This window comes from Nomascus leucogenys, chromosome 25, assembly GCF_006542625.1.
Source record: "Nomascus leucogenys isolate Asia chromosome 25, Asia_NLE_v1, whole genome shotgun sequence".
NCBI lineage: Eukaryota > Metazoa > Chordata > Mammalia > Primates > Hylobatidae > Nomascus > Nomascus leucogenys.
The window spans coordinates 19,867,396-19,890,354 of NC_044405.1; the positions used below are offsets into that span (position 1 = coordinate 19,867,396).

General features: G+C 43.6%; 1 protein-coding gene across 3 annotated transcripts in view; it reads right to left on the reverse strand.

Annotated features, from left to right (window-relative positions):
- Nucleotides 1-22,959, reverse strand: part of KCNE1 (potassium voltage-gated channel subfamily E regulatory subunit 1) — a 60,015-nt gene extending 37,056 nt beyond the window's left edge. Inside the window, exons 1-2 of one of the 3 annotated variants that reach the window (XM_012501776.2) lie at nt 22,711-22,959; nt 21,789-22,003 (exon numbers count right to left, since the gene is read on the reverse strand). The gene's annotated coding sequence lies outside the window, so the exon portion shown is untranslated. Of the gene's footprint in view, nt 1-21,788; nt 22,028-22,710 lie in introns of those variants that run through there. The other 2 variants (XM_004092312.3, XM_004092311.3) reach the window with 2 other exon arrangements.

Genomic DNA, 22,959 nt, shown 5'->3' on the forward strand with positions numbered 1-22,959 from the left:
GGCTAGCTAGGTGCCTGAAATTTCCCTTTAAGAAACTCAATATTTTTTAATGTCTTTATTTGGTGCTGGGGGGACCAGGCCCCTAAGAGGGGTCCTGGCTCCATCTCATTTGTGAGAGCTTATGAGACAGCCGCTCCAGGGCTCGCCAGTAGCTCAGGAAGAGGAAGGGTCAGTGGTAGGGAAAGGGAGGGCCAGGTCGCCTGGGAGATAGGAGCTCTTCCAGCACTAGGCTGGGAAACCATTCTCTGGCAGCCCTGCCACTCAGTGGACCCTCAACTTCTCCTTAATTTCCTAGGCAGTATAAGGGTAAGTACAAGTAAAAAGAAATTGAATTTTCCCTGGTGCCAAAAGGCAAAGATAAGTCCCTCCCTCCCTTTTCTTAGAGTATTTCCTTTATAATCCTTTCTCTGTCTCTTTGGGAGGTATATAAACCTTTCTGAAAGCTAAACAAGCCCTTTGCCACTTTGGCTTCCCTGGAATGCGCTTCTCGGGGGCCTCGGAGCCATCTCTTTGAAATGTGAACATTAAGATGGATGGTGCCCTGTCTCCTGTCTCTCTGGGAGCTTTGCCTAGGAATCTGGCTACAAGTTGTAGCATATGAGAGTTTTCTTCTTCCTTTGGATGAGTGCAATTAACACATATGTAATAGATTCTATCTGCCTGGCTATGTAAGAGGGTGATACATTTTTTCTGTCTTTGCAATGTCTTTAGTGGATTGCTTTTGATGTGTGTTGCAATCTGGTTTAATGCATAAGTAATAATAACACTTTTTTTCATTTCGTATATTTTTGGACAGGTTTTCTAGATTGGCAGATTTTATTTTAAATTTCCGCAACAGCAGCAAGTCCTAGCACACCTCAACATCATCCCAGCAACACCCCACCCTTGGGGAGGAAATATGCCAGAGACAGGAAGGGCCACTTCTAAATACAAGAGAGTAATCAGGCACCTGTCAGGAGGGAGAGTATCCAATCTCTAGAGATGGAAATGTCAACCTAAAAGGAAGAAGCAGAGGCAGAATTAATATAGAGAGTTTATTTGGGCCAAGGTTGAGAGCTGCAGCCATGGATACACTTCCAGGTTGCCTTGGGGAGTGCTCTGGAGGACAAAGAAGAGCCTCAAGTTTTTAAAGAAAAAAGGAAGAATCACGAGAGAAGCAATTACAAAAGTTGCTCATCAGGAATTTTCATTAGTTTACAGAAATTACATTGGTTAGTGATTGGCTATACATTGTTGCAACTTGGCATTCATCTGCAGCCCACATAGCAAGTGGCTTCAAGAGGTCATTATTCAGTTCCAGGGAGAGTGAGACCTGATTGTAGTCACATTTTAAATGCCTTTCTGGGCCTGATGATTTAAAGGGCTCACATTCCTCAGATAAAAGTTTGTTTTCTTTCTCAGATTGAAGTATTCTGGTGCACTCAGCCTTTGGACAGAAAGGAGTGGAGATTCTCATTACATACGGGTGCTTGCCTTAGTTGTCTTAAATTTATGTGCAATCAGGCTGTTTCTCCAATATAAAAGCACCCCTAAACGGCCGGGTGTGGTGGCTCACGCCTGTAATCCCAGCACTTCGGGAGGCTGAGGTGGGTGGATCACAATGTCAGGAGTTCGAGACCAGCCTGGCCAACAGAGTGAAACCCCATCTCTGCTAAAAATAAAAAAATAAAAAATAAAAAAATTAGCTGGGAGTGGTGGCAGGCGCCTGTAATCCCAGCTACTAGGGAGGCTGAGGCAGGCAAATTGCTTGAACCTGTGAGGCGGAGGTTGCAGTGAGCCAAGACTGTGCCACTGCACTCCAGCCCCGGCAATAGTCCGAGACTCCATCTTAAAAAAAAAAAAAAAAAAGCCCCCTAACAAGAGCCAACAGTCTCTGTTGAGACCTTCCTACCCTTCAAGAGAACACCAAATTGCTTGATGAACATAGTGGAGAGGAACGGGGATCTCCATCATTGGGACCAAGAGAGGCTGTGAAACATGATAAACGCTGGTCTAGAACAGTATGGAGAGGCACATGTAGGACCGGGTTCAACTAGCAAAGAGAAGAGAGCGTCCTTTGCAATTTTATGTGAGTCCTTCCAATCAGATGACCTTACAGAGGTTTTAAGTTTAGTTTTTTTTTTTTTTTTTTTTAATTTGTGATGACTTTTTGGAGTTTGGCTCAACTGTCTTGTAGAACATCCCTCATTCTAGCTTTGTCAGACAGCTTAGTCAGGGCCTCCTTGACTTGTCCTTCTCTCCTCTGTATTTCCTGTAACTGGATGTGGATCTAAAGGCTGGACTGGACTCATGAGAAGAATCCTTCACAGGTGTGATGGTTAATATTGATTGTCAACCCGATTGGATTGAATACAAAGTATTGATCCTGGGTTTGTCTGTGAGGTTTTGCCAAAGGAGATTAACATCTGAGTCAGAAGCGTGGGAAAGGCAGACCTCTCTTAATCTGGGTGGGCACCATTAGCTGCTAGTGCAGCTAGAATATAATAAGCAGGCAGAAAAATGTGTAAACAGGCACTGTCCCAACCTCCCAGCCTACATCTTTCTCTCGTGCTGGATGCTTCCTGCCCTCAAACATCAGACTTCAAGTTCTTCAGTTTGGATCTCCCTGCTCTCAGAGAATGGCTCTCCTTGCTCCTCAGATGCAGATAGCTTATTGTGGGACCTTGTGATTATGTGAGTTAATACTTAATAAACTCATATATCTGTTCATTCCATTAGTTCTGCCCCTCTAGAGAACCCTAACTAATACAACAGATGGATCCCACTGGGACACATGATGACATCCCATCCCTGCTGGTGTTGCTCACTTTGATAATTTAGGGAAGGTGACAGTCACCATATCTCTCATAGTAAAGGTGCATTTTCCTTCTCAAAATTAGTAAATACTGTAATTTGTTGAATTATACTTTGACATCCTGTTCTTCAACAACCTTTCACCCAATAAGGTTTAGCATCCACTGAAGGTGCTTCCCTGAATCTATTTCTTCTTCGAGGGTTGCAATAAATGTATATCTTTTTTCTACATTTATTAGAGGAAGTCTTCCCTAAAGAAGAGTTCTCTTTTCTCTCTCTGTTCCTTTTTTTTTTTTTTTTTGAGTATCACTGTGAATTCATGGATTTCTTTATAACTCAATGTCAACTGCCATCATTATTATTTCTGACACTTAATCTCAATTTGGCCATTGGGACCCTCTTCAAGCTGCCTCTGCTGTTCCTTTGACATGATGCTATTAGTCTGTGATTTCCTTATTTTCTGCTACAATAAAGTGTCCTAGGCTCAACTTGTACTTTATCTGCTTTTGACTTGGAATCAGCCAGTTCAATGAGGATCCCTGTTCCCCTTTCCTGGGGAATGGTACTTAGATACCAAGTTCAAGGCATGAGGTGTGCCCATTGCTATTACAATGTTATGACTTCTAGGCTCTTTGACTGAAATCAATTACAGACACACATACATATGTGTACTTATGAATTCACACTGACATTTCTTGTTTTTTTTTTATCTCAATAGTTTTTGGGGAACAGGTCATGTTTGGTTACATGGATAAGTTCTTTAGTGGTGATTTCTGATGTTTTGGTGAACCTGTCACCCAAGCAGTGTACACTGTTGTGTAGTCTTTTTTTCCCTCAACCCCCTTTCACCCTTCCCTCTGAGTCCCCAAAGTCCATTATGTCATTCTTATGCCTTTGCATCCTCATAGCTTAGCCCCCACTTATAAGTGAGAACATACAATGTTTGGTTTTCTATTCTTGAGTTACTTCACTTTGAATAATGGTCTCCAACTCCATCCAGGTTACTGTTGCTGTAAATGCCATTATTTTGTTCCTTCTTAAGGCTGAGTGGTATTCCATGGTGTATATATGCCACATTTTCTTTGTCCACTCATTGGTTGATGGGCATTTAGGCTGGTTCCATATTTTTGTAATTGTGAATTTTGCTGCTATAAACATGCATGGGTAAGTGTCTTTTTCGTATGACTTCTTTTCCTCTGGGTAGGTCTCCAGTAGTGGAACTGTTGGATCAAATGGTAGTTCTACTTTTAGTTTTTTAAGGAATTTCCGCACTGTTTTCCATAGTGGTTGTAGTAGTTTACATTCCTACCAGCAGTGTAAGTGTTCCTTTTCACCACATCTATGCCAACATCTGTTATTTTTTTATTTTTTAATTATGGCCATTCTTGCAGGAGTAATGTGGTATCTCATAGTGGTTTTGATTTGCATTTCCCTGATAATTAGTGACGTCAAGCTTTTTTTATATGTTTATTGGCCATTTGTATTTCTTTTGAGAATTGGGTATTCATTTCCTTTGCCCACTTTTTTGAGGGTATTATTTTTTGTTCTGTTTTGTTTTGTTGCTGATTTGAGTTCCTTGTAGATTCTGGATATCAGTCCTTTGTTGGATGCATAGTTTATGAAGATTTTCTCCCTCTCTGTGGGTTGTCTGTTTACTCTGCTGATTGTTTCTTTTGCTATGCAGAAGCTGTTTAGTTTAATTAGGTCCCATATATTTATCTTTGTCTTTGTTACATTTGCTTTTGGGTTCTTGGTCATGAACACTTTGCCTAAGCCAGTGTCTAGAAGAGTTTTGCCAATGTTATCTTCTAGAATTGTTATGGTTTCAGGTCTTAGGTTTAAGTCTTTGATCCATCTTGAGTTGATTTTTGTGTAAGGTGACAGATGAGGATCCAGTTTCATTCTTTTACATATGGCTTGCCAATTATCCCAGCATCATTTGTTGAACAGGGTGTCCTTTCCCCACTTTATGTTTTGGTTTGCTTTGTTGAAGATCCATAGGCTGTAAATATTTGGATTTATTTCTGGGTTCTCTATTCTGTTCTACTGGTCTACATGACTATTTTTATACAAGTACCATGCTGTTTTGGTAACTATACCCTTATAGTATAGTTTGAAGTCAGGTAATATGATGCCTCCAGATTTGTTCTTTTTGCTTAGTCTTGTTTCAGCTGTGTGAGCTCTTTTTTTGTTCCATATGAATTTTAGGATTTTTTTTTCTAGTTCTGTGAAGAATGATGATGGTATTTTGATGGGAATTGCACGGAATTTGTAGATTGCCTTTGGCAGTCTGGTAATTTGCACAATATTGATTCTACCCATCCATCAACATGAGATGTGTTTTCATTTGTTTGTGTTGTCTATGATTTCTTTCAGCAGTGTTTTGTAGTTTTCCTTGTAGAGATCTTTCACCTCCTTGGTTAGGTATATTCCTAAGTATTTTATTATTATTATTATTATTATTATTATTATTATTGCAGCTTTTGTGAAAGGGGTTGAGTTCTTGATTTGATTCTCAGCTTGGTCATTGTTGGTATATAGCAGTGTTACTGATTTGTGTACATTGATTTTGTATCCTGAAACTTTACTGAATTCATTTATCAGATCTAGAAGCTTTCTGGATGAGTCTTTAGGGTTTTCTAGGCATACAATCATACAATTGGTGAACAGCAGTTTGACTTCCTCTTTATTGCTTTAGATGCCCTTTATTTCTTTCTCTTGTCTTACTGCTCTGTCTAGGACTTCCAGTACTATGTTGAATAGAAGTGGTGAAAGTAGGCATCCTTGCTTGTTCCAGTTCTCAGGGGGAATGATTTCAACTTTTCCCTATTCAGTATAATGTTGGCTGTGGGTTTGTCATAGATGGCTTTTATTACCTTAAGGTATGTCCCTTCTATGCCAATTTTGCTGAGGGTTTTAATCATAAAAAGATGCTGGATTTTGTCAGATGCTTTTCCTGCATCTATTGAGGTGATCACATGATTTTAGTTTTTAATTCTGTTTATGTGATGTATCACATTTATTGACTCATGTATGTTAAACCATCCTTGCATCCCTTGTATGAAACCCACTTGATCGTGGTGTTTATCTTTATACATGATGATATATCTTTATATCTTAATACACTACTTGATCATGGTGTATTATCTTTTTTGATATGCTGTTGGATTCGGTTAGCTAATATTTTGTTGAGGATTTTTGCACCTATGTTCATCAGGGATATTGGTCTGTAGATTTTCTTTTTGTTATGCCCTTTCCTAGTTTTGGCATTAGGATGATACTGGTTTCACAGAATGATTTAAGGATGAGTCCCTCTTTCTCTATCTTTTGGAATAGTTTCAGTAAGATTGGTACCAATTCTTCTTTGAATAGCTGATAGAATTTAGCTGTGAATCCATCTGGTCCTGGACTTTTTTTTATTGGGAATTTTTGTATTTCTGTTTTTATCTTGCTACTTGTTATTGGTCTGTTCAAAGTTTCTGTTTATTCCTGATTTAATATAGGAGGGTTGTATATTTCCAGGAATTTATCCATTCTTCTAGATTTTCTAGTTTGTGTGTGTAAAGGTGTTCATAGTAGCCTTGCATGATCTTTTGTATTTCTGTGGTGTCAGTTGTAGTATCTACTGTTTTGTTTCTAATTGAGCTTATTTGGATATTCTCTCTCCTTTTCTTGGTTAATCTCGCTAATGGTCTATCAATTTTGTTTATCTTTTCAAAGAATCATCTTTTTTGTTTCACTTTTTGTTATTGTTGTTGTTTCCATTTCATTTAGTTCTGCTATGATCTTTGTTATTTCTTTTCTTCTGCTGGGTTTGAGTTTAGTTTGTTCTTGTTTCTCTAGTTCCTTGAGGGTGTGACCTTAGATTGTCTATTCATGCTCTTTCAGACATTTTCATGTAGGCATTTAATGCTATGAACGTTTTCTTAGCACTGCTTTTTCTGTATCCCAGAGGTTCAGTTCAAATACTTTTTTTTTCTTTTTTAGACGGAGTCTCGCTCTGTGGCCCAGGCTAGAGTGCAGTGGCTCATCTAGGCTCACTGCAAGCTCTGCCTCCCGGGTTCAAGCCATTCTCCTGCCTCAGCTTCCCGAGTAGCTGAAACTATAGGCACCTGCCACCACTCCCGGCTAATTTTTTCTATTTTTAGTAGAGATGGGGTTTCACCGTGTTAGCCAGGATGGTCTCAATCTCCTGACCTCGTGACCTGCCCGCCTTGGCCTCCCAAAGTGCTGGGATTACAGGAGTGAGCCACCGCGCCCGACCCAGTTCTAATACTGTTTAAATTTCTGTCTTGATTTCATGGTTGGCCCAAAGGTCATTCAGGAGCAGATTACTTAATTTCCATGTATTTGTGTAGTTTTGAGGGTTCCTTTTGGAGTTCATTTCCCATTTTATTCCATGTGGTCTGAAAGGGTACTTGGTATAATTTCAGTTTTCTTAAATTTATTGAGACTTTTTTTGTGGCCTATCATATGGTCTATCTTGGAGAATATTCCATGTGCTGATGAAAAGAATGTATATTCTGCAGTTGTTGGGTAGAATGTTCTATAAATATCTGTTAAGTCCATTTGTTCTAGGGCATAGTTTAAGTTCATTGTTTCTTTGTTGACTTCCTGTGTTGATGATCCATCTAGTGCTGTCAGTGGAGTATTGAAGTCCCCCACTATTATCATGTTGCCATCTATCTAATTTCTTAAGTCTGGTAATAATTGTTTTAGAAATTTGAGAGCTCCAGTGTTGGGTGCATATATATTTAGGATTGTGATATTTTCCTGTTGCACCAATCCTTTTATCATTATATAATGTCCCCCTTTGTCTTTTTAAATTGTTGTTGCTTTAAAGTCTGTTTTGTCTGATATAAGAATAGCTACTCCTGGTTGCTTTTGGTGTCCATTTGCATGGAATATCTTTTTCCATTCCTTTACCTTAAGTCTATGTGAGTCCTTATGTGTCTGGTGAGTCTCTTGAAGATGGCAGATACTTGGTTGCTGGATTTTTATCTGTTCTTCCATTCTGTATCTTTTAAGTGGAGCATTTAAGCCATTTACATTCAACTTTAGTACTGAGATGTGAGGTACTGTTCTATTCATTGTGCTACTTGTTGCCTGAATAACTTGTTTTTTGTTTGTTTGTTTTTTCTATTTGTATAGCTTTATAGGCCCTGTGAGATTTATGCTTTAAGGAAGTTCTATTTTGGTGTATTTTGAGGTTTGATTTAAAGATTTAGAACTCCTTTTAGCATTTCTTGTGGTGCTGGCTTGGGAGTGGCAAATTATCTCAGCATCTATTTGTCTGACAAAGACTTTATCTCTCCTTCATTTATGAAGCTTAATTTTCCTGGATACAAAATTCTTGGCTAACAATTATTTTGTTTGAGGAGGCTAAAGATAGGACCCCAATTCCTTCTTGCTTATAGGGTTTCTGCTGAGAAATCTGCTGTTAATCTGATAGGTTTTCCTTTATAGGTTACTTGATGCTTTTGCCTCACAGCTCTTAAGAGTCTTTCCTTCATCTTGACTTTAGATAATCTGATGACTACATGCCTAGGTGATGTTCTATTTGCAATGAATTTCCCAGGTATTATTTGAGCTTATTTGATATCTACGTCTCTAGCAAGGCCAGGGAAGTTTTCCTCAATTATTCCCTCAAATAAGTTCCACACTTTTAGATTTCTCTTTTTTCTCAAGAACACCAATTATTCTTAGGTTTGGCAGTTTAACATAATCCCAAATTTCTTGGGGGCTTTGTTCATTTTTTAAATTCTTTTTTTTTTCTTTTTCTGGTTTTTATCTGATTGGGTTCATTCAAAAGTCTTGTCTTCGAGCTCTGAAGTTCTTTCTTCTACTTGTTCTAATCTATTGTTGACACTTTACAGTGCATTTGATCTTTCTCTAATTAGGTGTGTCTTCCATTTCCGGAAATTATGATTGTTTTTTCTTTATGATTATCTATTTATCTGGATAATTTTTCATTCATATCCTGTATTGTCTTTTTAATTTCTTAAAGTTCATTTTCACCTTTTTTGGTATCTCGAGTAGCTTAATAACCAACCTTCTGAATTCTTTATCTGGCAATTCAGATTTCTTCTGGGTTTGGATCCATTGCTGGGAAGCTAGTGTAATCTTTCGGGGGTATTATAGAACCTTGTTTTGTCATATTACCAGAATTAATTTTCAGATTCCCTCTCATTTGGTGAGCTTTGAGCTCACCAAAGAGAATATTTCAGTGGAAAGATCTGGAACTCAAGGGCTGTTGTTCATATTATTTTGTCCCACAGGTGACCCCTTGGTGTGGTGCTTTCCCCCTTCCCCTAGGGATGGGGCTTCCTGAGAGCCAGACTGCAGTGATTATAATTGCTCTTCTGGGTCTAGCCACCCAGTGGGGTTACCAGGCTCTGGGCTGGTGCTGCGGAATGTCTGCAAAGAGTCCTGTGACGTGATCCATTTTCAGGTCTCCTAGCCATGGCTACCAGCACCTGCTCTCATGGAGGTGGCCAGGGAATGAAGTAGACTCTCTGAGAGTCTTTGGTTGTAGATATCTTTAGTGTGGTGGCTTTCTCAAATGCTTGTTATGCTAACAGTGAAGCTGTCACATGGACAGACTCAAGACCTCTGGTTAGCCAGGATGTTGCAGGCAGTGGAATTAGCTGTTGTTTTCTCTTTCCTTGAAGCAGGGTTATTCTGTCATGAGTTGTTGTAATGTCCTGAGCTGCTTGGCCTCCAGCCAAGAGATGGTGCTTTCAAGAGAACACCAGCTGCAGTAGTAGTAGAGGGATCTAAGCTTGCCCTAATTTAGCCAGGATAAGTATTTGGGTTTCTCAGGTGATGGGTGGGGCCATAAAGCTCCCCAAAATTTATGTCTTTTGTGATCAACTACCAGGGCAGGTAGAGAAATACCCATCAGGTGGGGGCAGAGTTTGGCATGTCTGGGCTCAGAATCTCCTTGAGCAAGGCTTGCCACAGCCACTGTCGGGGGTGAGAATGTGGTTCTCAGGACAATGGGGCTATGTTCCAAGGGGTATTATGGCTGCATCTGTTGCATTATATAGGTCACCAGGGAAGTGGGGGAAAGCCGGTAGCAATAGGCCTCACCCAGCTCCCACACAGTTGGTGGGGCCAATCTTGCTTCTGCGGTGTCCCACTAAGAGCACCAAGTTTATCTCTGGGCAGCCTATGCTCTGGACTCAGACCTTGCCCCAGGCTATAAGCTTCCCTGCTGAGAAAGCAAGCACAGCTTTCAGGCCTCGCCCCTCCCTGTCTGCCCATCCTGTTGGCCACAGCTTTGTGCTCCTATCTGTAGCAGTTCCCTTTTGCCCTCCGGATTCTGTTCAAGAGAATTTGCACCCAGTTGAAATCATTACAAAGCTCACTTGGAAGCTTCTTTCACCCTGTGGCCCCTGCTAATTCTACTGGCTGCCTCTCTCAAGGACCCCTGTGAGATAGAGTCAGAGATGGCTTCCCAGGGCTAAAGCTGGAGAAGGAGAATGTCTACAAGGCTCTTCCCACTGCTGCTTCTACTTTTATAGGAAATATTTTGTATTAAATCCATTTCAGCTGTAGATACGGTTAAATCCTTCTCCTGCAATCTGGATTTTCAGGTTCCCCAGTGGGATATGTGTTTGGAGGCAGGTTTCCCCCCCTCACACTTTGGGAATGCACAGTTTTTTGCCTGTCTTGTGGAATTTGCAGCGGCGTGCCACTTCTTTAAAAGGATCAGTGAATTATTTCGGTTTTCCTGGTATGTTCCTGTGGTGGTTCTTAGAGCAAAAGTTCATGCTGTGTGTCTCCACATACTCCTCTGTCTGTCCGTTCAAGTGGGAGCTGAACAGTAACCCTGTCTCCTATCTGTCATCTTCCTCTTAAAACCTGGCAATTTATTTTTATTTTTTGTAGAGACAAGGTCTCACAATGTAGCCCAGGTTGGTCTTGAACTCCTGAGCTCAAGCTTCCCAAAGACACTGATATTTCTAATTTAAATTTAATATTACTGAGTTATTATTTAACTTTATTTTATTTAATAATTGTATCTATTTTCCCCTTCAAAGAAAATTATGTTTCCTAAAAACATGTTTGTATAACATACATACATATACACATACCTAGGATTAATATATATACACACAGTACTTTCTTGTTCTATCCAAAAACATTCATATAGCAGTCTCAAAATGATAATAATAGCTTTGTTACCAACCACAAATCCAGTAAGGGCAAAGCTTATTTGTAATACTTTCTGTTCCCAGAGAGTATCCAACTAAGGCTGTGCAGCCCAAGTGCCATGTTTGACAGTTTCTTAAAATGATTCTTTTTGCCATGTTATCAGTTTGATATATAGTTGGCCTCATTTCTTTGTGTGTACAATTTTGGACTGCTTTCTCTTATTTTTTGCATAATGTAAAACACTTACATGCTTCAAAAGTCAAAACTATTTTTGAAAGTACAGAGAATTCTTTCTTCCAGCCCTATCCCTCTATGCCATTCCTACCCACTTGTATGGTTAATCATTTTTATTGGTTTTTGGCTTATCTTTCCAGTGTTTCTTTACAATAAGCAAATATGTATGTGTACATACATATATAATCTTATTTTTCAAAAAATAACACCATATATGCACTGTCTGTATTTGGCCTTTTCTACTAACAATATATCTTGGATATTATTCCATAGTGGTTAATGGCAGACATTTTTTATTCTTCTTTCTTATGGCTGCATAGCACTTCACTATGTGACTATACCATAATTCATTCAAATTCATTCAACCAGTTTCCCACTGGTGGACATCTCGATATTTGGTCAGTTGCCTCAACTGCCTGCCAACTTCTGCTTTGGAGTGGATACGGAAGGTAAGACCTTTGAGGACAAGCCTCAAGACTCAGCCACTTTTGTCCCAAAGCTACAAGACTTGCTCTGCCTGCCAATGCTGTCTCTTGCTTCAGCAAAAGTGGGATTAAGTCTATGTATAATGCCAGGTATGAAGCTGCACTGCTATGCAAGGTAGACTTCTCAATCAGCACAAAAAAGCTGACCATTGGAACCATCCCAAATCTCATGAACAGGGATGAGGGACTCTACTTATGTACATTTTACAGCAGAGAGCAGGACCAGGTAAGTCAACGTTATCCACTATAATAAGTTACTGCTCAAAGGAAAACTGATAGAAAAAGAGTCTCCACATTCTTAAACACAGAAGCAGTCTGCTTCAGGCAGAAGATGACAGGCAACTCTTCTAGTAGAACTTGAGGTATACATTCATAGCTCCATTGAGAATGGAGATGGGGTTTCAAGCATGGAAGTGGGGACAGTGACCCATCAGTCTGAGAAGACACTTTTATGTCCACATCTCAAACATTGCTATTTTTTCAGAAGTAGATGCTCAGTTGTCTGACAAACAGTATGAAGTCATCCCTATTGGTTTTAGGACCTAGAAATAGATTTGCAGGACCCTAAGGGCAGGATAGAGGTGGATGAGAAGGTTTATAGTTTTTGGGTCCAAGAGGCGGTGGTTGGTTAGCATATGGAAGAAGAACCAGCAGAACCTGAGGGTGTAAGTGTTGATAGACAAAACAAAGCTCTAAGTACATGGGCCCCAGGCCAGTGCCCAGAAACAAGCCCAGACACAAGAACCCAGCTATGATCTCACCCCTAGCAGGCCCCTACTCTGCAGCTGAATGTCCAGGACTTCTGCAGGTTAAAGAATGACATCTGCTAATCTCCAGTCAGGGTACAGCTCAGCTACACTCTGGACTACAGTAACAATGTGCATCATTGTCTGTATGCCCTGGAGAATCACTAGATTCCAAGGTGGGCTTTGAACTTGGTGTTGTCACCAACCAGTGGGTGTGGACCTGGGAGTCCCATACCTTAGTGTAGGAATGTTGATGTCATGGGTATTAGGGACAGAGGAGATGGACTGCATTCATGCATGCTTTTGCTGTTGTGCCAGCTCTCTAAAATACCTTGCCTTTTTTGGGCTATGTATCAGAGACCTTTCCATCTGTCAGCAATCAACATTAGCATCACCTTGCTAATAGAGCTTTTCTTGGGCCCTCTTGGGTAGAAGGGTAGTCTAGTCCTTCCTTTTGGTTCCTAATCCAGTTCTGGCTGGATTATAAGGACTTCAATTCATCTCTATAACTAGTATTTAGCACTGTGTCAGGCACCTAGCTGGTACTCAGTAACTGTTCAGAGAATGAGTGAATAAATGAATGAACGATTCCAACAGATGAAGGAACTGGCCTGAAAATGACTTGCCTATTTGCCAAATTCACCCAGCTTATTAGTTTCTCACCTCCTGACACCAATCAGGAATAAAAGCCAAAACCTAGATTGGCTTTTCATCCCAAGACATGTCCTGTCCTTTACATGGGTGTGGACTTATGTTAGAGCCCTTGTCATTCCTAATAATTCCCTCTTATGCCTAGCTGCATGGAGCTCACCTTGGGCTATGATTAGGAGAGCCTATCTCCAGCACCTGCACTCACTCACCCGACTCCACCTGATGACTTGACCTATTTGTTCCTCCATCAGTCAACATGAGTGCATTGGAGACCTACTGTCTGTTGTTCTCTGTGGACACATGTGAAGTGCAAAGACATGCTAAGGGAACGGGCCAGAGCCTGTAATTCGGCCAAGGCTGGTAATGACACATGATCAGAGGTCACAGCACTCTTTTTAAAGTCACAGCAGTTTTCCTTAAGCATGGCTTTAGAGTCTCGGAGCTCACCATGACTTCTATTAGAGACAGCATAAGCCTACAGTGCTTTCCCTACTCTTTGTTCTCATTCACCACTCAGCACCACAATTTTGGCACCAGATAGATGGGGATTTTTCCCACACATATCAGTAAAGCAATTCTGCAGCACTCACCGATGAGGTGTCCTGCAATTCAATTCAATTCTGATGCTAACTACCCAAAGATGTCATCAAATCCCACAGGGCGAGGGCTCAGTCCGATAAGACTCTCCCCAACCTCGCACACCAATTGCAAGCCCTAGGATGTGACCTGCGCCTCTGACCAACCAGCTACAAATTGAGGTTCCTATAACGCCCTCCTTGGGTTCAATTAATTTGTTAGAGCAGCTCACAGAATTCAGGGAAACACTTTGCTTATGTTTTTCCATTATGATAAGGGACATTACAAAGGGTGAAATAAACAGTCAGCTGAAAGGGAGGCACAGGATGAGGTATGTGGGAAGGGCTGAGAAGCTCCCATGCCCTCCCAGGGACCACCCTCCAGGAAGCTCCACATGTTCAGCTGTCCAGAGCTCCCAAAACTCAGCACTTTTGGGTTTTTATGGAAGCTTCATTATATAGGCATGACTGACTACATCACGGGCTACTGGTGATCAGCTTTACTTTTAGCCTCTCTCCTCACCCTGGAGTTTGGAAGTGGGGCTGTAAGTCCTAACCCTCTAATCATGCCTTAGTCTATGGAGGACCAGTTCCCGTCCTGAAGTTACCTAGAGGACTCATCCACCCGTTACTCATTAGCATACAAAAGACACTCATCACTCTGGAGATTTCAACTGTATATCAGGAAACATGGATGAAGACCAAATATGTATTTTACAATATTACAGCTGCCATCAGCCATGGGTGAGTTTCTCATCATTCAAAGCTTCCTTCTTTTCTAGAAACCACCTGTTTTACTCTAAATAAAGTAGATTCTTATGAAAAGTAGGCTGTTTGGGGGGCCAGAATTTCAACATATGCCACCAAACCCTTTTCTTCTCTCTGAATTTTTTGAGGCGCACCTCACCTTGTGAATTTGTAGCACCCCAAACCAATAAGCACACACATTCAAATACATGTACATGCCCACAGCTACCCACTAGTAAGCACCATCCCCCATGTCCAGTCACACAGATGTGAGAAGATGGAGAAATGTTCACCTAAACAGCTGGTGTGAGAAGTCCTGCCTCTGTCAACTGAGCCCACATGAGAAAGATCCCCAGTCCCCAGGCCCCACATCAATGGACACAGGGCCTTCAGAGGAAAGGACAACCACTCCATAGTGGAGGGAGAACACTTTGGACTCAGGTGTGTGTTTGAGGGATTCCAGAGGGTAGAGGTTGAGGAAGAGGAGTTGGGAGAGTGAGAAGGTAGGATGTTCCACAGGATGAGACCCTTCCTCTGAAACCAAACCTAATAGCCAATAAGTACAGGAAAAGATCCTTGACATCTCTAGTGATCAGGGAAATGCAAATCCAAACCCCAGTAAGAAACCACTTCACACTATCCAGGGTGACCAGAATACAAAAGGCTGAGAACAAGTATTGGGAGGATGTGGAGAGATCAGAACACTCCTACGCTGCTGGTGGCAATGCAAAATGGTACAGCTGCCTTGGAAAACGGCTCCCCAAATGTTAAACACAGAGATATCACAGGACCCAGCAATTCCACTCCTACATATATACCCTGAGAGAAATGAAAGTACACGTCCACATGGACACTTGGACACAAATGTGCATAGCAGCATTATTCATAGTAGCCAAAACCCAAATGTTCATCAACTAATGAAAGAACTGACACAATGTGGTCTATCCAGACAATGGAATATTAGTCATAAAAAGGGATGAAGTACTGATACATGATATACCATGGATGAACCTCAAGAATGTTAGGCTAAGTGAAAGAAGCCAGTCACAAAAGACCTCCTGTTACGTGATTCATTCATATGAAAATCCAGAATAGGGAAATCTATAGAAACAGAAAGTAGATTAGTGGGAACTTAGGGCTCAGCATGTGAGGTGGGGGCAGGGGCAGGAAGATGGGAGGTGACAGCTAAAGGGTTTGGAGTTTTTTTTGGAGGGGATGAAAATGTTCTAAAACTGGCCGAAGTGATGGTTGCACATATCTGTGAATAGACCAAAACCCATTGATCATACACATTAAATGGGCGAATTGTATACATGCAAGTTATATCTCAGTTAAGGCATTAAGAGCTACACAAAAACTAAGAACACAGATCTTCTGTCTTTCCTATTTATTTATTTATTTATTTTGAGACAGAGTCTCGCTCTGTCACCCAGGCTGGAGTGCAATGGCGCAATCTCGGCTCACTGCAACCTCCACCTCCTGGGTTCAAGCAATTCTCCTGCCTCAGCCTCCCAAGTAGCTGGGATTACAGGCACCTGACACCACACCCGGCTAATCTTTTGTATTTTTAGTAGAGATGGGGTTTCACCATGTTGGCCAGGCTGGTCTGGAACTCCTGACCTCAGGTGATCCACTTGCCTTGGCCTCCCAAAGAACTGAGATTATAGGCATAGGCCACCATGACCACCTTTTTTTTTTTTTTTTTTTGAAAAGCAATGAGGGAGCAACACTTTGTTACCTGGGAGGCGTGGACCAAAAGAGAGGCAGAAGCCAGAGGGAGAGTGTGAAGCAGGGATCAATGGGCATCATGCCAGGCTTAGGGCATCCCCAAAGCTGTGGGACCAAAGCTGTGGGATTGGAGCTTGAGCCCAGGTCTTAGAGACCTGAGCAAGCCCAGCTGACACAGGCTGCAAGCAAATGTCCTCTCATCCTCACCACAATCCCTACAAGCTGTTCACCTCCTGTGCTTGCCTTGTGGATGTGTCCTGAGTGGCCCATGCAGATTTCTGCATCTGACCCCCTCGCTTGAAATAAAAGAAGATAAAGTGAGTACAAACACCCTTACGCATTACTGTAGCTCAAACGAGGCCAGACTAGATCCTAAAGAAGACCTGGCATGGGCCATCTTCTAGAGTCATCCCACCTCCCAGGACAAGCAAAGGTCCTGCTTCCAAGTAGCTGCAATTTATATGACACAGCAAGGTAATAGACCCTGGGGGAAAAAGTTTTTTAACTACAGCATTTTTAAAATAGAATATTAGTTTGAAATTACTTTGACATCTACTGTCAGGTGACTTGTAAAAGCGCTTGTATGTTAAATGCTCTACATTAGGAGATTATTTTGTTCTTGAGTCCCTACAGAGAATTCCTTGGGAATGAAGTGCTACTGGGCATTGAGAATTTTGTGGCTATAGCAGTTCCATATTACAGGCCAGGAACTCACGAATGTCCCCTCTGTCCCAACTCTTCAAGTTGGGCCCTACAGATCCCACGGGGACAAGCTTTTGGAAAATTGCTGGGTTTCTAGACCAATCACGTCTTTGAAATGTCTTATTGTCACTCCGTGGTTTCTTGCTTCAGCTTAACCCCACTGGCCCCATAGATCAGGCAGCTCACAATTTGAACACAGCCAGGGGGCATGGAGGATGAGAACCAACCTATCCTGACAATCCTGGCAGCACGTGGGGAAAGCCAGGCCCAAGTTTCCATATGTGAACACATTACATTGTCTCCACCAAGAAAACAGGCCCTGTGAAATATTCATGTGGGTCACCCACTTTGCCTTAGGTTCCATTACCTAAGGGACAGACCTGGTGTTGCTCAATAGTGCCAGGCTTAGCACTGCCAGGGGAGATCTGCATCTACAAAGAGTTCAAGAAGAAGGAATTGAATTGAGTTATAAGAAATACATCCAATAAATATTTATTGAGTGAATATTTCATTCCAAGCATTCTGCTAGGTGCTGAGAAATCAGAAACAAATACATTGAACTCATTGGCAAACTAGCTGGGGAGATGGGCAGCGAAGTCAACTGTTGCAGTCTGGTGAGAGTTGTGCTGGGGAATGCAATGGCTTTGCAGGAGCCCGGAGCAGAGACATGTAGTTCTGCTTGGTGGGACTGGGCGGATGTCACGCAAAGCTTCCCAAAGGACACGACGTTCAAGGAGGGTCCTGAAGAATGATTCGAAGCTGGAAAGTCAGAGGAAAGCATAGAAGGTGAAGGCATAGAGGTGGGGGAAGCATGGCACACCCAGAGAACTGCAGACACCCTGTTATGCCTGCAGTCTTTACGGGAGGTGAGGAAGAATTCCCAGGGTACATGGACGCAAGTTAGGAGGCTAAGACTGGTCTTCGAAGATGATCAAACATAGGCTTGAAGACTTAATGCTTTCGAAAGCTCGCTCTGACAGTATTGTAGAGAAGGGATGGGGGAAGCTTTGCTTATAATAAAGTGAGAAATGATGGGGGCTGAATTAAGAGAATGGCTCTGGGGGTGGAGTATGAGGGTATGTCTTAAAGATAGAAGAGAGAATGACCAGGACTTGAGAGTGGTTGAAGTGGGGTACAGGGAGATAGGAGGCACCTATGGCCGTAGCTTGAGTCACTGTGTGGACACAGGTGCTCGTCATGGAGACCAGAAAGCTTGGAGGGGAAAATGCTCATACGTAATTCTGAAGTTCCTAAGAGACAACTGGGTAACACACAAGGATGAATGTGAAACAAACGAGGGTCCCGTAAGCTCATGAGGACTTCTTTCTGAAAGAAGTAAAGCACATCTCTAATGGTGACAGAAATAACCACAAACCTGCGAGTCAGCCTCAAATATCTTTCCTGGGGGATTAAATGATGGCTGAGGGACGGGTACCCCAGAATGTCCCTTGCACAGGAGAGGACCTAGAGAAGAGAGACTATTTTTTGAGCAGGTCACATTGAGCTTACTGCAATGTCTTTGCCTTAAACACTCCTCTGCATTATAAGAATGGAGTTTATAGGAGAGGTGAGAGGGTCCCAGCGACTTAGCAACCATGGCATGCTTCTGCAAACATTTCAAAGACCTCTACTCTGCCTTTTAGAATGCTTTCTAGAGCAAGTACCATGCATAATAACACCACTACCTGGAATTACACACCGTCTTTCTTCAGAGGCACACAAGGAGCTTAACACATTACCTTAGGTCTAGGTTAGCTGCTTTGTTTCATGCATGCTGCTGGTGATTCTGGAAGAACATTTATGAGGTGATTGCTCTTGAAAGGCTTCAGAACAATCAAGATGGTTTGTTGCTGTTGGGTTCTTTTTTTTTTTTTTGAGACAGGGTCTTGCTCTGTCGTCCAGGCTGGAGTGCAGTGGTGCAATCTCAGCTCAACACAAACTCTGTCTCCTGGGCTCAAGCAATTCTCCCACCTCAGCCTCCAGATTAGCTGGGATTATAAGTGCGTGCCACCACGCCTAGCTTTTATTTATTTATTTATTTATTTATTTATTTATTTATTTATTTTTCTGTAGAGGCAGAGTTTCACCATGTTGCCCAGGCTGGTCTCAAACTCCTGGGCTCAAGCAATCTGCCTGGCTCGGCTTTCCAAAGTGCTGGGATTACAAGCGTGAGCCACTGCACTGGCTGGGTTTTATATTTCATTTTATTTGTTTATTTAGACTGAGTCTTGCTCTGTCACCCAGGCTGGAGTGCAATGGTGCCATCTCAGCTCACTGCAAACTCTACCTCCTGGATTTAAGCAATTCTCCTGTCTCAGCTTCCCGAGTAGCCGGGATTACAGGCACGCACAATCACACCCGGCTAATTTTTGTATTTTTAGTAGAGATGGGGTTTTGCCATGTTGGCCAGGCTGGTCTTGAACTCCTGACCTCAGGTGATCCACCCGCCTCGGCCTCCCAAAGTGCTGGGATTACAGGTGTGAGCCACCGTGCCCGGCCTGGGGTTTTTTAATTTTAATTTTAATTTTAATTTTTTAATAGAAAGCATGCAAAAAGAGAGGATGCAGTCATTGGACAGTATTACATAAAATAGTCCTAGAAGTGAATATAAATGATACAAAATGCAATACAGCTAGAGCTCCTTCTTCACCCTTTTTACTGATATGTTCACCCAAGTGTTCTCACACATAGAAGCAGGTGGTTTTCTTTACTACAGTACTGTAGTTTGGAGTGTTTAGGCTTCACTAATGGTACAAAATTAGCTGAGAAAAGATTTAAATTGGTGTTTTAATTATCCAGTGTGATAACAAACCACCTAAAAATGTAGTGGTATAAAACAACTGCTGTGTATTTTCTCACACTACTTTGTGGAGGTTTAAAAACACCACAAATTCATCACCTTGTTTTCTGTGGGTCAAAACAACCCAAATTCATCATTTCGGTTTCCGTGGGTCAGAACTGCAGGTATGGGTAGGCTGGGTCCTCTGCTCAAGGTCTCACCGGGTTGAAATCAAGGTGGCAGCCAGAGCTGTGGTCTCATCTGAACTAATGCAGAACTCACCAGAGCACATGTAGTGTTGGTAGAATCCATTTCCTTGTGGTTGGAGGATGGAGGTGTCCTCTTCCTTGCTGGCTGCTGGCCGGGGGCCATCCTCAGCTCCTAGAGGCTGCCCTCAAGTCCTGGCCACATGGCCCCCCACTCTCACCTTGTGGCAGCTCCAGGCCAGCAGGGGACGCCACTGCTCCCTCCAATGTCCTCTCAGGGTTCACCTGATTCCGTCAGGCTCATCAGGATAATCTTCCTTCTTTTTTTTTTTTAACTTTTTTTTTTTCTTTTTTTTTGAGACAGAGTCTTGCTCTGTCACCCAGGCTGGAGTGTAGTGGCCCAGTCTCAGCTCACTGCAAGCTCCGCCTCCCTGGTTCATGCCATTCTCCTGCCTCAGCCTCCCCAGTAGCTGGGACTACAGGCGCCCACCACCACGCCTGGCTAATTTTTTGTATTTTTAGTAGAGACGGGGTTTCACCGCATTAGCCAGGATGGTCTCGATCTCCTGACCTCGTGATCCACCTGCCTTGGCCTCCCAAAGTGCTGGGATTACAGGTGTGAGCCACCACGCCTGGCCCCTTTTTCAACTTTTATTTTAGGTTCAGGGGTACATGTGCAGGTTTGTTATTGGGGTAAACTTGTGTCCTGGGGGTTTGTTGTACAGATTATTTCGTCACCCAGGTACTAAACCTAGTACCCAGTAGTTATTTTTTTCTGATCCTCTTTCTCCTCCCACCCTCCACTCTCAAGTAGCCACTGTGTCTGTCAATCATCCTTCTTGATAAACTCAAAGTCAAACGAGTCCAGATCTTACCTACATCTGCAAAATCAATTTTCCCTAAAAAGGAACGTGATCCCAGAAGCACTGTCCCACTGTAGTACGAGTGCCGAGCCGCTGTAGGCAGAGAGGGTTGTCCTGCCCACACTCAAAGGGAGCGAGTGCAGGACCAGTTCACCACTCACGTGGAAGTGGGAGTGCTGGGGGCTCACTTAGTGCTCTGCTCACCACAACCCCAAACTCACAACTTTATTCCCACCAATCCTGTCTCCTCCAGCCCAGGGGGCACACACTCCAGCAGGACTTCAGCTGAGCCCAGGGAACGCTTTGCTGACAGGTGACGAGGGACCTACTGCTTCACACCCATGACACCCACCCGCTGAGCCCCTCACTGGGGCTCCGAAGGCCCTGGTCAGGTCACCTTTGGCCTCGCTTTCCATTCTCCCCTCCTTCCTCCCCTCCAGACACAGGGTCCTTCTCGATGTGCCCAGACATGGTGGGCGCACACTTGCCTGACAGCCTCTCTTCTTTTCCCTTTGCCTGGAATGCTCTCTTCCCAGTTACCAAAGATACTCAGGCTCTCTCCCCAATTTCCTTCAGGCCCTTGCTCCAAAAGCTCCTTCTGGGTGAAGCCCCCTTCCCATCCTCCTTGAAGCTTCAGCCTCTACCTGGGACACTTCCTCCCCCACTGCCTGCCTCCTTTAAACTCTCCTTAGTCCTCTTGCAGCCCACACAGCTCCACACAGGCAGGAGGGGGCGCTGCTGCGCTGGCTGGTGTGCAGCCACCAGAGGCTGAAGCTCACTGATGTCTCTCTGGGGCCCAGGATCACCTTCCTTGATTCCAGCTCTCTCAGGCTGTCAGGACCTGGCGTTGGGAGGCACTAGGCCATGCCCTGGCCTGAGGCCTTCTCTCTCCCTCTTTGCCCTGTATCTCTGCAGGGGAGCCCGGCCCTGCCCCTGGGGTGGGGGCGGGCAGAGGTGTGGAGAGTGGGTGTACAAGGCCAGAGTTTGCCAGGCCCGGGACAGCCTGGCTCCTGTCAGTGAATGAGCGCCTCCCCCTTAGCCTGATGTCAGGGTGGGCATGAGGGTGGGAGCAGAGGTTGCCTCACTGAGGAAAGGGTCTGTGCAACCCCCTTCTCCTACCAGTTCTCGTTTCTGAAGGCTCCTCAAGCACACTGTGGTGTCCACACCATTGGCGGCAGGCTCCTTCTCTTCAGGTGGTCTTAGGAACTTCTCAGAACTTTTTGGGTTATCCGTCTGGTCTCTTCCTCCTGAGCACAGTTCTCCTGGTTGAGCTCCAGGCCATGCCATTCAATGCCCTCCAGGACAGGCCGAAGGGCTTGTCTGTTTGGTGGTTGCTAAGGTTTGAAAAAAGCCAGTTGGAAACTTAATCTCCAAAGCAACAGTGTTGGGAGGTGGGACCTAACGGGAGGTGTTTAGTCATGAGGGCTCCACCCTTATGAATGGATTCTCTCTCTTGTTCTCTCTCTCTCCCCGCCCCGCCCACCCCTCCTTCCACAACCTTGTGATACCTTCCACCATGTCATGGCAAGAAGGCCCTCGCCAGATGTGGCCCCTCCATCCTGGGCTTCCGAATCTCCAGAACCATGAGCCAAATGCATTTCTGTCTGTTACGAATTATGTAGGGTGTGGTTTTCTGTGATGAAGACAGTGCTGTACCAGGGCCCTCTTGCCAAGACAGCCAGCTTATAGGAGCCTGCATGTGAGGCCCCGACGTCCTACAGAGCAGCAGTTTGAGGTCTGGCCTTCTGGATAGGCACTGCCCTGCCCTGCACACAGGACCTTGGTGGGGCATGATGGGGCTCTTCACCACACTGCCCTCATTTTAGGAGGTGGGCAACCCTTTCTCCCCCTTCCCCATGCACTTCTGCAGTTGGAAGAAGTGAGGGGGGGTTCAGACACACTTGAGCTCAGCTTAGAGCAAAGCATGTCCCTCAAGGTGACCTTGCCACATGGCCTGAACCTAGAATTCCCCTGACCAGGATGGACAGCCATCACCGTGGGCCTGTCTGCCTGGCCTTGTATGGCTCTCCTTCGAACTCACCTAGACCCTTGCATCAAAGGACTCAGGGACTCTGCTGCAGTCATCCTAGCATGGTTGAGAGGAGTAGGAAGGTGCCCAGCATCTGAGCCTTTAAGGAGGTCTATTGGTCACCATTGCTTCTGCCTTCTTGAGAACCATCACCCTCGGAGGATCCGGTAGTGTATCCCAGTCAAGTGTCAAATGCGCTGTTCCCTGGAGAGGAAGACTTATTTCCAGAAAGTACTCTGATGTTTTGTAATTTGTGATTTC